Raw genomic sequence first — 15,836 nt, forward strand, 5'->3', positions numbered from 1 at the left:
GATCCCACAGAAAAGAAAACTACAGGCCAATATCACTGATGAACATAGATGCAAACATCCTTAACAAAATTCTAGCAATCAGAATACAACAAAATATTAAGAAGATCATACATCATGAACAAGTGGGCTTTATCCCAGGAATGCAAAGATTATTCAATATTCAACGTAATACACCACATTAACAAACTGAAAAATAAAAAACATATAATTATCTCAATAGAGTCAGAGAAAGCCTTTGAGAAAATACAAAAAACAATGTTTTTTGTGGGAATAGAAGGGGCATATCTCAACATAATAAAAGCTATATATGACAAACCCAGAGCAAATATTATCCTCAATTGTGAAAAACTGAAAGCATTTCCCCTAAAGTCAGGAACAAGACAGAGTGCCCACTCTCACCACTACTGTTCAACATAGTTCTGGAAGTTTTGGCTACAGCATTCAGAGCAGAAAAAGACATAAAAGAATACAAATTGGAAAAGAAGAAGTAAAACTTTCACTGTTCGCTTATGACATGATCCACTACACAGAAAAACCCTAAAGACTCTACCAGAAAACTGCTCGAGCTAATCAATGAATACAGTAAAGTTACATGGTATAAAATCAACACACAGAAATTCCTTGCATTCCTATACACTAATAATGAGAAAATAGAAAGAGAAATTAAGAAAACTATTCCATTCACTGTTGCAATGAAAACAATTAAATACTTAGGAATATATCTACCTAAGGAAACAAAAGACTTGTACATAGAAAGCTATAAAACACTACTGAAAGTAATCAAAGAGGACACTAATAGAGAAATATACCCGTGTTTATGGATTGGAAGAATAAATATTTTGAAAATGAGTATACTAACCAAAGTAATTTATACATTCAATGCAATCCTTATCAAGCTACCAACGATATTTTTCACAAAACTAGAACAAATAATCTCACAATTTGTATGGAAATACAAAAAACCTCGAATAGCCAAAGCAATCTTGAAGAAGAAGAATGGAACTGGAGGAATTAACCTGCTGGATTTCAGGCTCTACTACAAAGCCACAGTCATCAAGACAGTATGGTACTGGCATAAAGACAGAAATATACATCAATGGAACAAAATAGAAAGCCCATAGATAAATCCACACATCTATGGACACCTTATCTTCGACAAAGGAGGCAAGAATATAAAATGGAGAAAAGACAGTCTCTTTAACAAGTGGTGCTGGGAAAACTGGTCAGCCACTTGTAAAATAATGAAACTAGAAAACTCCCTAACACCATAAACTAAAATAAACTCAAAATGGATTAGAGAGCTAATTGTAAGACCAGATTCTATAAAACTCCTAGAGGAGAACGTAGGCAAAACACTCTCCTACATACATCACAGCAGGATCCTCCAAGACCCACCTCCCAGAATATTGGAAATAAAAGCAAAAATAAGCAAATAGGACCTAATTAAATTCAAAAGCTTCTGCACAGCAAAGAAACTATAAGCAAGGTGAAAAGACAGCCTTCAGTATGGGAGAAAATAATCAAAATGAAGCAACTGATAAAGGATTAATCTCCAAAATATACAAGCAGTTCCTGCAGCTCAGTTCCAGAAAAATAAATGACCCAATCAAGAAATGGGCCAGAGAACTAAACAGACATTTCTCCAAAGAAGACATAAAGATAGCTAACAAACACATGAAAAAATGTTCATCATCCCTTATAATCAGAGAAATGCACATCAAAACCACAATGAGATACAATTTCACACCAGTCAGAATGGCTGTTATCCAAAAGTCTACAAGCAATATATGCTGGAGAGGGTGTGGAGAAAAGGGAACCCTCTTTCACTGTTGGTGGGAATGCGAACTAGTACAGCCACTATGGAGAAAGGTGTGGAGATTCCTTAAAAAATCTAGAAGTAGAACTGCCCTATGATATAGCAATCACACTCCTGGGCATACACACTGTGGAAACCAGAATTGAAAGAGACACATGTACTCCGATGTTCATTGCAGCACTGTTTATAATAGCCAGGACATGGAAGCAACCTAGATGTCCATCTGCAGATGAATGGATAAGAAAGCTTTGTTACATATACACAATGGAATATTTTTCAGCCATCAAAAAAAATGCATTGGAATCAGTTTTAATGAGGTGGATGAAACTGGACCCTATTATACAGAGTGAAGTAAACCAGAAAGAAAAACATCAATACAGTATACTAAAACATATATATGGAATTTAGAAAGATGGTAACCTTAACTCTGTATACGAGACAGCAAAAGAGACACAGATGTATAGAACTGTCTTTGGGACTCTGTGGGAGAGGGTGAAGATGGGATGATTGGGGAGAACGGCATTGTAGCATGCATATTATCATATGTGAAATGAATCACCAGTCCAGGTTCGACGCAAGATACAGTATGCTTGGGGCTGGTGCACGGGGATGACTTGGAGGGAGGATATGGGGAAGAGGGAGGTGGGAGGGGGGTTCCAGAAAGGGAAAACATGTACATCCGAGGCGTATTCGTGTCACGGTATGGCAAAATCAACCAATATATTAATGTAAGGTAATTTGTCTCCAATAAAATAAATTAAAAAAATAAATAAATAAACACAGAATGTATTAAGGCTCTACATGTAAGACGAGAAACTCCAAAACTGCTAGAGGAACACAAGGGCAAAACATTTTCTGATATAAATCACAGCAGGATAGTCTATCAACAACCTCCCAAAGTAATGTAAATAAAAGAAAAATAAATAGGAATGAAGTAAATTTAAAAGCTTTTGCACAATGAAGAAATCGAATGGGAGAAAATATAGGAAACTGAACAACTGACAAAGAATTAACTTTTAAAATATACATGCAACACATTCGGCTCAATTCTAGAAAAATAAACGACACATTCAAAAAGTGGGCCAAAGAGCTAAACAGATTGTTCTCCAAAGAAGACATTACAGACAGCTAAAAAACACATGAAAAGATACTCAGTATACCTCATTACCAGAGAAATGCAAATCTAAACCACAATGAGGTACCATCTCACACCAGTCACAATGCCTGCTATCAAAAAGTCTACAAACGATAAATGCTGGAGAGGGTACAGAAAAAAGGGAACCCTCTTACACTGTTGGAGGGAATGCAAACTAGTACAACCAGTATGGAGAATGGTGTGGTGATTACTTAAAACCCTGTAAAAAACCTGCCATACGACTCAGCAATCCCACCGCTGGGCATAATACACACCGAGGAAATCAGAATTGAAAGAGACATGTTCACCCCAATGTTCAATGCAGCACTGTTTACAATAGCTAGGACATGGAACCAACCTAGATGTCCATCGGTATATGAATGGGTAAGGAAACATGGTACATATACACAATGGAATATTATTCAGCTGTTAAAAACCTTTGAATCAGGTCTAATGAGGCGGATGAAACCAGAATCTATTATACAGTGAAGTAAGTCAGAATGAAAAACACCACTACAGTATTAGTTCAGTTCAGTTCAGTCGCTTAGTCGTGTCCAACTCTTTGCGACCCCATGAACCACAGCACGCCAGGCCTCCCTATCCATCACCAACTCCCGGAGTTCACTCAAACCCATGTCCATCGAGTCGGTGATGTCATCCAGCCATCTCATTCTCTGTCGTCCCCGTCTCCTCCTACCCCCAATCCCTCCCATCCAGTGCGTCAACTCGTCACATGAGGTGGCCAAAGTATTGGAGTTTCAGCTTTAGCATAAGTCCTTCCAATGAATACCCAGGATTGATCTCTTTTAGAATGGACTGGTTGGATTTCCTTGCAGCCCAGGGGAGTCTCAAGAGTCTTCTCCAGCAGCACAGTTCAAAAGCATCAATTCTTCAGCGATCAGCTTTCTTCACAATCCAACTCTCACATCCATACATGACCAGAGGAAAAACCATAGCCTTGACTAGACAGACCTTGGTTGGCAAAGTAATGTCTCTGCTTTTCACTACAGGATAGTAAAGCCTATAAATGGAATTTAGAAAGGTGATAACAATGACCCTCTGTGTGAGACAGCAAAAGGGACTCATAGGTAAAGGACAGACTATTGGATTCTAAGGGAGAGAATAACTTTGAAACATGTATATTACCATATGTGAAACAGCTTTCCAGTCTCTGTTTGATTCATGAGACAGGGTTCCCTGCACCGGTGCACTGGGACAACGCTTTTGGGTGGAATGGGTAGGAAGGTGGGAGTGGGGTTCAGGATGTGGGACACATGTGCATCCGTGGCATATTTACGTGAATGTATGGAAATAAGCACTACAATATTGTAAAATAATTAGCCTCCACTTAAATAAATTAATTAAAACAGAACAAAATAAAATTTAATGGTACACCAGAGAGGAACCGTTTCTGATAGCTAGGCTTTCCCAGGAGGAGGGGCAGCAGAGAAGAGCCAAGGTAATCTCAAACTCAATGAGCGGCAGGAGGCCATAGGTTGATAGGACCTGGGGAATACTGATTCTGACAAAGGTGCTTAATTCTCCCTGCCTGCATCAGGATCACCTAGGATTCACATGTTATACCTACAGATGCTTTGAGTGAGATTTGAACACAGGAAGTCCCCAAGACCCCCAACTCGGACTGTCACTATCTACCTTCATGATCCGAATCCAGGCTTGGCAGCCATCCTGCATGAGCCTAGCTTCCCCATTTGGGAAAGGAGAGTGTCCCAGACTCTACAAGTCTGGGACTTCAGGGACCACCTCCTGTTACCCTCTAAACCTCTTTTCCTATCAGGTACCATTATGGTAGGGCTTTCCTCCCAGGGGTAGTACTGCAGGGGATCAACCAACAGTCATCGGAGATATACTGCTGGCAACATAAAAAAGGTCAGAACACGTCTGAAGAGGCCCCAAACCCTCTCATGTGTAGACAAGAACTCCAATATCCATCTCCAATTCTGCAGAAGGCCCAGAGGGATACCACCTCTGCAATCCTGATCAATCCTGGTCAGTTGTGGTTTGACAACCAGTTGAGGAAGTAAAGGCTGCTTCTGTCCAGACTGAGGCTAGGAGCTCCCCATCCATAATCCCAGAAAAAGTGGACTGGAGTGAAATGATATACCCTATACCCTGGGAGTGGACACGTGAGACAGGGAAGGTTCACACAGGAGGAGCATCCACTCTTTCCACCACACACTCACAATGACTGGGAGCCACATCATACCAGTGATGTCATGGTAGTACTCCTTCATGATGACTGCATTCCAGATGTAAGGTCTGTCACAAAAGGAAAATATCAGGTTGCAGTTGGACTGGGGATGGACTAGTTCCTGCATATGCCAGGACCTGGAGGAGGGAAAAGGTGCAAGCTTCTAGGGTCCTCGGCTTGCATGCCAAGAAGGCATCAAAACGTTCTGCTTCTCTTCTCCAAACACTCACGCTGCACATGCACAGATAATATGATACGCCCCTTCTCCCACCTTCCCTGCCCAGCACCCTCATCCACCTGTCTTCAGCCTTCCTCATTCACCTTCATATTAAACATGTCCATAAGGAAGTCTTTATCTTGGTCACTGATCATGAAATACATCGGTGGGTGGTTCATAAACTGCTTAAGTCAAGGAGCCAGTACAAGTACAAAAGCAAGTAGATGGAACAGGCATCATCAAAGGATGTGGGAATTCCTGCTTGCTAGACCACGCCACTGACATCTCCATCCCCTGGCATACCATCAAATATGCTCATAGTTCTATGTTCCCCATGGTCCTCCAGGTCCCTTCTCTACTTCCACTGAGGGACGGTCTGTGGCTTATGGTTTCTGATCTGCCTGGTCTGTGTGTGCTGGGTAGTGGCATGCCACTACTTAAAACATCAGTGTCTGCAGTCCCTGTAGCATGCCTTGTCTGCAGGCCCGTGTATCCTCTGATTTTGCACACGTGTGTGTGTGAGTTAGTGTGTTTGGCCAGAGATCCCTAGGACTCTCACCTTCTCCCTGTCTTCACCATACGGCATTAGGATATGTCTGGAGTGGTGTGGCCCTAACTAGGGAGGAAAAGATTGGCTCCTTTCTGCTCCACCTTAGGTGAGTGGACAATGTCCTACTTTTACACTGCACTAACTGGAACAAATACAGGGGCTCTAAATGACCAGGATGGGTTATTGGACTCCGAATGTCTCTGTTGCTTTCCCAGATAATCTACAATTACAATAATAAGGCTTTGAGAATGATGTTCTGGCACACTATCTCTAGTCACACAGAGTTCCAGCTCCAGGGGACCACTTCCATTCAGATGCAGGCCGAAAGGAGTCACCCAGAGTCATGGATCAGACACACACAAGTGGAGATCTGGCCTGGCTTTGCTGGCACTTGACTTTGGAGCACACGACTCCTCCCAGCCTCCACTTCCCTCCACCCCGTGTGTTTCCCTGTGCCCTCACACACATTCCTCCTCTTGCTCCTGCTCCTTCTCTCCTCCTGAACAACCAACCCTAAGAAGCGGTAGTAAGGATATGACTTTGCCAAAGGAGCCAGGAATGCCCTGGATGATGCCACTTCTCCCAGACAAGCGACCCTTTTCCTCTGAAGGTTCTTAGACCTGAGCGGAAAGTAGGCCCTGCGGTAAGTTTCACCCCCATAGCTCAGCTCTACCTGTGGGAAAGCCAATGCCTCCAGCACCCGAAGTGGGGGCAGAGTGGGCTAATTCCTCAGAGCTCCATGTCTTGGGTGTTCCTGGTCCTGCTCCTCTGGGTTCTCCTCACACTCTTGAAAGGACAGCAGCTCCTGTTCCTCCACAATCGACACCAGCTTCACCTCCTCCATGATGTCTTCCACCAGTGGTTGGAGGTCTTGCCGGAACCCCGCCATCTCTCCTTCCTGCAAAGTTTTGCCTTGCTCCATCACCTCCAACCTGAAGAGGGTGCCCTCCTTGCCTGGTGTCCCCTGCCCCTGCTCCCTGTAACGTCCCTGATGGCCCCACCGAGCCAGCAGTTCCCATGGCCCATGCGGCCTGAAAACCAGTCTCACAAGTAAGAAGACTAAAGCTCTCAGGGGCACTCCAGACTTCTTCTGGTATTCCTCTCCTTGAGGCCCTGGCCATGTTTCAGGTTTGTGAAAGAGGTGGGCCTGGAATCAAAGCAACTGGCTGGCACAGAGGGGCCCACTGGCTTCAGTCACTCCCCACCAATTGATTACTTGCCAACACTACCAGAAGGGAAGGTGAGGCACACAGGCAGATCCTTATGTCATCACCCATGTGTAGTATGTTGGGGGGAAGGGCCTGGCTTCTACACGCTGACCTTCCAGACACTTCAAATGGAGTCTAAAGGCATTTCCTCAGGGGCACTCTGGCCACAGTGAGCCAGATGCTCATCTCTGATCAACACAAGCATACCCTACATGGAAGCTGTTTTCATGAGAAACAGTGTCAAAGTGCAAATAGGGCAGGCAGGTGTTTCAGTAGCTGAAGACCCAGCGGTTCTTATGAAATATAGATATTTCCATATTTCTTACAGGAAAATATCATTTCTGATCTTCAACTGTGAAATATAGAGAAGCCCTACTTCCATGAAGGAGGATGAACCAAGATTTTGACACAGGAAATACAGAGAATTCCGTATTTCAGGGTGAAAATTGGTTCTCTAGATATATGTTTGAGAAATACCAAGAATTCCATATATCTTTAAGAAAGAGTGATGGCCAGATTTTCTCTGTAAAATAGAGATGATTTCAATTCCCTAACTATTCTCTGTATCTTAAGAAAACCAATGCCAAGGTTTTCATATGTGAAATATAGATAATTCCGTATTTCATTTAAGAAAATCACCACCCAGATTTTCGTATATGATATATAGGGTACTCTACACTTTGGGTAAGAAAAATAGCATGATACAGGATGCTCGGGGGTGGTGCACTGGGATGACAGAGAGGTATGACTTGGGGAGGGATGTAGGAGAGGGTTCAAGATGGGGAACACATGTAGACCCAGGGCAGATTCATGTCATTGTATGGCAAAATCAATACAGTAATATAAAAGGAACTAGTGGTCATGTATGGATGTGAGAGTTGGACTGTGAAGAAAGCTGATCGTCGAAGAATTGATGCTTTTGAACTGTGGTGCTGGAGAAGACTCTTGAGAGTCCTTTATACTGCAAGGAGATCCAACCAGTCCATTCTAAAGAAGATCAATCCTGGGTGTTCATTGGAAGGACTGAGGCTAAAGCTGAAACTGCAATATTTTGGCCACCTCAGGCGATGAGTTGACTCACTGGAAAAGAGACTGATGTTGGGAGGCACTGGGGGCAGAAGGAGACAGGGACGACAGAGAATGAGATGGCTCGATAGCATCATCGACTCGATGGACGTGAGTTTGTGTGAATTCCGGGAATTGGTGATGGACAGTGAGGCCTGGTGTGCTGTGATTCATCGGGTTGCAGGGTGGGACATGACTGAACGACTGAACTGAACTGACTAAAATTAAAAATGAAAATAAAAAATAAAGAATATGATAAAACATGTATAAAAAAGAGAGAGAAACAAAGCCAAGTTTTTCATATGTGAAATATAATTAATGCCATGTTTCATCTAAGAAAATTACCACCCAGATTTTCATATATGATATATAGAGAAATCCACGTTTCGGGTAAGAAAAGTAGCATCCGGATGCTTATAATGAGAAATGCCAGAAAATTTACTGTATTGTATACTAAAATCAGCATCAAGATTTTCATATGTAACATATACAGCTTGATATTTAATTGAGTAAAATTGTCACCATTATTTTTTTCAGATGTGAAATATACAGAATTCCATATTTTATGTAGGACTATGCCTGAACTGATTTTGGTGTCTGAAATGTACAGAATCCTACATTTCATGTGGAAATGGTTTTTCATATGTGATGTACATAAATGTCAGTCTTCATCTAGGAAAATTTCAGCAGATATTTTTGTATGTGATATACAGAGTATGTTATATATCATGTAGATAACGTGTGGACAGATTTCAAATGTGAAATATAGAATATTACATATTGCACGCAGGTAAATCTGCTTGCAGATCTAAATTGTGGGATATAGAGAATTCCATATATCAGCTAGAGATATTTCATAAATGGTGAAATATGAAATATAAATAATACCATATTTCATGTAGGAAAGTATGTGCCTAGATTTTATATGTGAGATTTAGAGGATTCCAAAATGCACATGAGACTATCTGCACCCATATTTTCCTGAATGAATTACAGAGATTCCTTATTCCATGTGAGAAATTTTTGGCTCAAATTTTCAAATGAGAAATAGGGATGATTCCATATTTCATGCAGGGAAAATGACATCCACTTTTTCATATGTGAAATATACAGATTTCCATAGTGCATGTGGGAAATCCAAAATCTAGAAATCCAATGGTTATTATAACAATGTACATATTTTCATGTAGAAATATGGCACCCAGATTTTCAGGTGTGAAACATAGTTGATTACATATTTCTTTTTTTTTACTGCTTTATGTATTTTTCTTAATATAATCAGGCTCTAATTAAATTAAGTGAAATAAAAATAAATAAATATTACGTATTTCATGTTGTGAAATCTTCACATGGACTTTTATAAGAGCAATCCAGAGAAATGTAAATTTCAATAGGGAAATCAGGGACCAGACAGTGAAACAAGAAATAAATTGATCCTATATTTGATTGCTTGTCCCAGATCTTAATTTCTGTATCACAGACAATTCCAGTTTTATGTGTGAAAATTCTGACACACGTTTTCAAATATTAATAACAGAGGCTCTGTATTCATATGAGCATATCTATCCTCATATTTTCAAAGAGAAATATACTGAATTCCATATTTCATGTTGGAAGAACTTTACGGTGGAATATAGGCAATTTTATAGCTCAGCGTGAAAATCACATTTTCTCAAATCAGATAGAAGTTTCTGTATTTCTTATAGCAAAGTGAATGTCGTTTTTCAAATATGAAATCCGCAGCATTCTGTATTCATGAATGAAAGCCACACATAGATTTTCAAATGAGAAATATGAAAATTACATTATAATTACATTTTGTAATTGAACTCTGGGAGGTGATGATGGACAGGGAAGCCTGGCCTGCTGTGATTCATGTGTGGCAAAGAGTCGGACATGACTGAGAGACTGAACTGAATCTAACTGAACTGAAATACATTAAGATAATTGCATGTCAATATTTTCATATTTCATGCCAAATGTTCTGTGTGCATACTTTCATATGATATACAGATATCACCAGATTTTCATATGTGAAATATGGAATTTCATATTTCATGGAATAAAATCTGCATGTAGAGTTTCATATGTGTAACTGAGAATTTCGTCTTTCATGTAATCCTAGATTTCAATATATGAAACATAAAATCGATAGTGCATCCATCAGTTCAGTTCAATTGTTCAGTCGTGTCCGACTCTTTGTGACCCCATGAATCACAGCACACCAGGCCTCCCTGTCCATCACCAACTCCCGGAGTTCACTCAAACTCATGTCCATCAAGTCGATGATACCATCCAGCCATCTCACACTCTGTCGTCCCTTTCTTCTCCTGCGCCTAATATTTCCCAGCATCAGAGTCTTTTCCAGTGAGTCAACACTTCGCATGAGGTGGCCAAAGTATTGGAATTTCAGCTTTAGCATCAGTCCCTACAATGAACACTCAGGATTGATCTCCTTTAGAATGGACTGGTTGGATCTCCTTGCAGTCCAAGGGACTCACAAGAGTCTTCTCCAACACCACAGTTCAAAAGCATCAATTCTTCGGCGATCAGCTTTCTTCATAGTCCAACTCTCACATCCATACATGAACACTGGAAAAACATAGCCTTGACTAGATGGACTTTGTTTGGCAAAGTAATGTCTCTGCTTTTTAATATGCTATCGAGGTTGGTCATAAATTTCCTTCCAAGGAGTAAGAGTCTCTTAATTTCATGGCTGCAACCAGCATCTACAGCGATTTTGGAGCCCCCAAAAATAAAGTCTGACACTGATTCCACTGTTTTCCCATCTATTTCACATGAAGTGATGGGACCAGTTGCCATGATCTTTGTTTTCTGAATATTGAGCTTCAAGCCAATCTTTTCACTCTCCTCTTTCACTTTCATCAAGAAGCTTTTGAGTTCCTCTTCATTTTCTGCCATAAGGGTGGTTTCATCTGCATATCTGAGTTTATTGATATTTCTCCCGGAAATCTTGATTGCAGCTTGTGCTTCTTCCAGCCCAGCTTTCCTCATGATGCACTCTGCATATAAGTTAAATAAGCAGGGTGACAATATAGAACTTTGATATACTCCTTTTCCTATTTAGAACCAGTCTGTTGTTCCATGTCCAGTTCTAACAGTTGCTTCCTGACCTGCATACAGATTTCTCAAGAGGCAGGTCAGGTGTTCTGATATTAGAAAATGTACCCCTAGATTTTCATATTTGAAATGTAAAATATTTCAAGTCATTTTTCCTATCCATATTTCTTGTCAGTGTATTTTTATTCTGATTTTGATGCATGAAATATTGAAACTCTTATAGTTTCAGAGGGAAGTTCTGCATGCAGATTTCATTAATGAAACAGAGAAAATTCCTTATTTCATGTAGGAATATTTAATTTTTCTGTGGACATATAGAAAATTCCAAGTTCCACGTTGAAAAATATCATCTTGATTGATATATGTGAAATAAAGTTGTTGACATTCAGTCACTCAGTCATGTCCAACTCTTTGCAACACTGTGGACTGTATCACTCCAGGCCTCCCTATCCTTTACTGCCTCCAACACTTTGCTGAGACTCGTGTTCATGGAGTCAAGTGATACTGTCCAACCATCTCACCCTCTGTCGCCCCAAACTTCTCCTGCCCTCCATCTACCCACATCGAGCCAATGATTTTCTTTTTCTTTTTTTAAAGACAAGGCAGAAACTCATGTGTTTTTTTTTTTTTCCCATGAATCACTTCTTCACACCAGGTAGCCAAAATATTAGAACTTCAGCTTCAGCATCAGCCCTTCCAATGAATATTTAGGGTTAGTTTCTTTTAGAATTGAGGGAGTTGGTCTCCTTCCTGCCCAAGGTTCTCTCAAGAGCCATTTTCATCACCACAGTTGCAATGCCTCAATTCTTTGGCACTCAGCCTTCTTTCTAGTGATACTAGCACATCCGTACATGTGTACTGGTAAAACCATCGTCCTGACTATGTGGATCTTTGTTGGCAAAGAGATATCTCTTCTTTTCAGTACCTGTGTCTAGGTTTCTCTGAGCATTTCTTCCCAGAAGAAGGTGTTTTTTATATTCATGGCTGTAATCACTGTTCCCAGTCATATTAGAGCCCTAGAAAACTGTCACTCTTTCCATTTTTACCCTTTCTATTTGCCAAAGCATTGCTATTGTTTGCCCCACCTCTTTTTGAACACCACAGCCAAATATGCCTGTCACTCCATGTATCTTTGACTTCCTGCTTTTACGTTACAGAACCATATGATGAAATGGACATCTTTTTTTTTTCTCATTATTAATTCTAGAAAGCCCTGAAGGTCTTCCTACAACTGGTCAAGTTCCCTGGTAGCTCATGGTAAAGAAGTGAAACGCAGAGACTGCCATTGTTCATGTAGGAAAATCCGCAACCAGATAGCCATGTTCAAGAGAAAGAACTCCACATTCCTTGTAGGAAAAAAAAAATCCTGAATATCAGCTGTGAAATACAGATAATTCTATATGTCATGAGGGAAAATCTTCAGCAATATTCATACCTGAAGTGTAGAGAATTAATATTTCAGATATGAATATTGACACTGATTTGCCTATGTGAAAAATAGGAATTCCATATTTCTAGTAGTCAATTTGGAAAATGGATAGGTAATGTGACATACAGAGAACTCCATTTTTAGAGATGAAATTCTCTCGATATAAAGAGATTTACAGATAAAGCATCTCTAAATAAGAGATGCTATGGTCAGCATCCGCCTAAGGGACCTGACTCATCATTGTCAGGGGAATTGAAGTCTGTTCATTTCCTGTACAGAGGCCATTTCAAAGTGATTCTGTTCTCATCCTGCTTCCTGGTGAGAACACATGCCACCCTACCCCATCACCCCAGGGCTGCAGGGCTGCGAGTAGCCAGAGGATCATCCTAAGCCATGCTTCGCAGAGTCCTGAAAATTCAGGCGTTCTGCCAAGACCTTAAAGAAGGATGTTTCAAACCGGCATACTCTGCAGGTAGCAGCTGCTTATGCTATAGTGCCGTCGGTCTCTAAAACCTTTCAAAAACGGCAAGATGTGCTCATGTGCCTGGTCCTGTGGGAGAAAGAATACTGCTGTACTGGAGAAGGACAGAAAACTCTTTGTAGGGGCTGTGCATACCCCATCTCTGAGCCTGGTAATCTTGCCCATTCTGTTTCTTGCTCCTTTTCATCTCCCTGTATGGCCCTGAATGTTTTCTTCCTGCTGTTACTTTCTGCTTAGTGATCCAGGGTCCAGCAGCATGTCATCCTTTCTCGATGACATCCCTGGGCTTGATTCCCTGGCGTCAGTGTTTTGGCTGCCCCACAGTTAATGTAGTTTACATAAGTTTATTCATTTATTAGGTATTCATTTTCCTTCTCTCAGTCAGGCCAGTCCTGACAGCTCATATGCACTTTTCTGCTGGTGGGCACACACACATATATACATACAACCCTAAAAGGATATTTTCACATTTGCATATGATAATATGCAAACTGTCATAGCTTTGTTTTCCAGGGTAATGGACTTTGGTAAGTACCTCTATATATTCTGGTTGTTTTCTTTCACTAACTTGTCATTCGAGTTAGTGTCCTGTTCTATCTCTACACTTTATTCTGGAAGATTATAAATTTGGGGGTTTACTCGTGAGAAAGACTGACTTGGAAAGACGTTCTGTGGGCTTGAAGTGCCTGTGGTGAACAGCTGATTGATGGGTGCTCATGTCATATATTCTCTCATCACATTGACTGTTTCACAGTGCCAATCATTTTGCATGATTCCATTTCACGTGTTTTCCTTCAAGGAATGACACAAGAAATAGCAAGTGGATTGGGACTGCACTGACTTGAAACTACCAATCTCAGCCTACACCTCTCAAAACCATTCCTAGTCAATGCTGGGCTCTTGAGGCAAACCCAAGACCTTCTAATCAAGGTGATCCTGCTCCTCCCAACTGTGTAATAGGCTGTTTGCAACTGTTTCCATTTTTCCCCTAAAGGTTGTCTCCCTGTAGCTTGGAAAGACCAATCTGATAACTGGGCCTCCAAAAGGGCAAAGAAAATGTGTCATGCCTGTGTCTGAAACAATATCATGAAGAAGGTGCATGCAGATCCAAAGGACCTCTGCTGAAACAAGGCACTGAATGTGAGGTCAAAAAGGTTCAGTGGCCTCCCTTTTTGTCACCACTACACTTTATTTCTGCCAACTCATACCCATAGCTCCCACACGGATTACACCCTGAGGAGTCTGCCTTCCCTGGACCCACAGCTCATGCCTCCATTGTGCAAAAAGCAGCATTCCTCTCCCAAATGCTCCAAGAGGGCTTGATTCCAGGCCAGGCCTCACTAACTTGTTAAATGTCAACACTCTCTTTCAGCTTCCCTCATCAGAATGTGGTAGATCTGCCTATAGTTCAAGATCCCTGCTAACCTGAGAAGTTGGCATACCACAAATGCGGCTAAAGGTTGGATTTGGGAACATCCATGGTTGCCCACTTCAAATCAAGGGTACCTATGAATGTCTCATGGTGCATATCTCCTTAAAGATTACCATGACAATATCAGATATTCTACTCCAAGGAGATTGTGAGAACCATCACTCATGTGCAGACAGACCCACATTGTTCCTTTGCTATCCACAACCAAGGATAATACAAAAAGTAAGGAAAGAATTCATGTCAGGATTTTGGGCATGAGCAATGGGACGTCTTCATCAGGACGGCTATTCCCTAGTCCCTAAGCCTGAACTGCTGCCATGGACATCAATACTCCCGCTGTCCCAGGGTTACTTCATGCAAACAGCCCACCACAAATCAGTTCACTTCACTTCCGTCCCTCATTTATCTGACACTTTGTGACCCCATGAACTACAGCATGCCAGTCTTCACTGGTCATCTAAAACTCCCAGAGCTTGCTCAAGCACATGTCCATCAAGTGGTGATTCAATATCTCTCTTGCTATTCTTTGGAAAATTATGATGCTGTCCAACCATCTGATTCTCTGTCATCCAGTTCTCCTGTCTTCAATCTTTCCCAGGATCAGAGTCTTTTACAGTGTCAGTTGTTCATAAAACAGTACAAAATATTGAGTTTTCAGTTTCAGCATCCGTCCTTGCATTGAATACTCATGACCAATTTCCTTTAGGATTGACTGGTTTAATCTCCATGCAGTGCAGGACTCTAATGAGTCTTCTTAAATACTATAGTTCAAAAATATCAGTTTTTCCAGTGCTCAGCTTTATGGTCCAAAATTCACAGCCATACATGACTCCTGGAAACACCAGAGATTTGACTAGATGGCCATTTGATAGCAAAATATTTTCTGTGGACTTTCAATAAAGTCTACATTTGTCACAGATTTTCTTCCACGGAGCAAGTGTCTTTTAATTTCAGCGCTGCAGTCATCATCTACAGTGATTTTGGAGCCCAAGGAAACAAAGCCTCTCACTGTTTCCACTGTTTCACCATCTATTTGCCACAAAGTGATGGGACCAGATGCCATGATCTTCATTTATTGAATGGTCAGTTTTAAGCCACCTATTCAAATCTTCTCTTTCACTTTCATCAAGAGGCTTTTTACTTTCTCTTCATTTTCTGCCATGAGAGTGGTATCATCTGCATATCTGGGATTATTGACAATTCTCCCAGC

The sequence above is a fragment of the Moschus berezovskii genome, chromosome Y, assembly GCF_049115385.1.
Source record: "Moschus berezovskii isolate FMDL1 chromosome Y, NW_MosBer_1.0, whole genome shotgun sequence".
Classification (NCBI taxonomy): Eukaryota; Metazoa; Chordata; class Mammalia; order Artiodactyla; family Moschidae; genus Moschus; species Moschus berezovskii.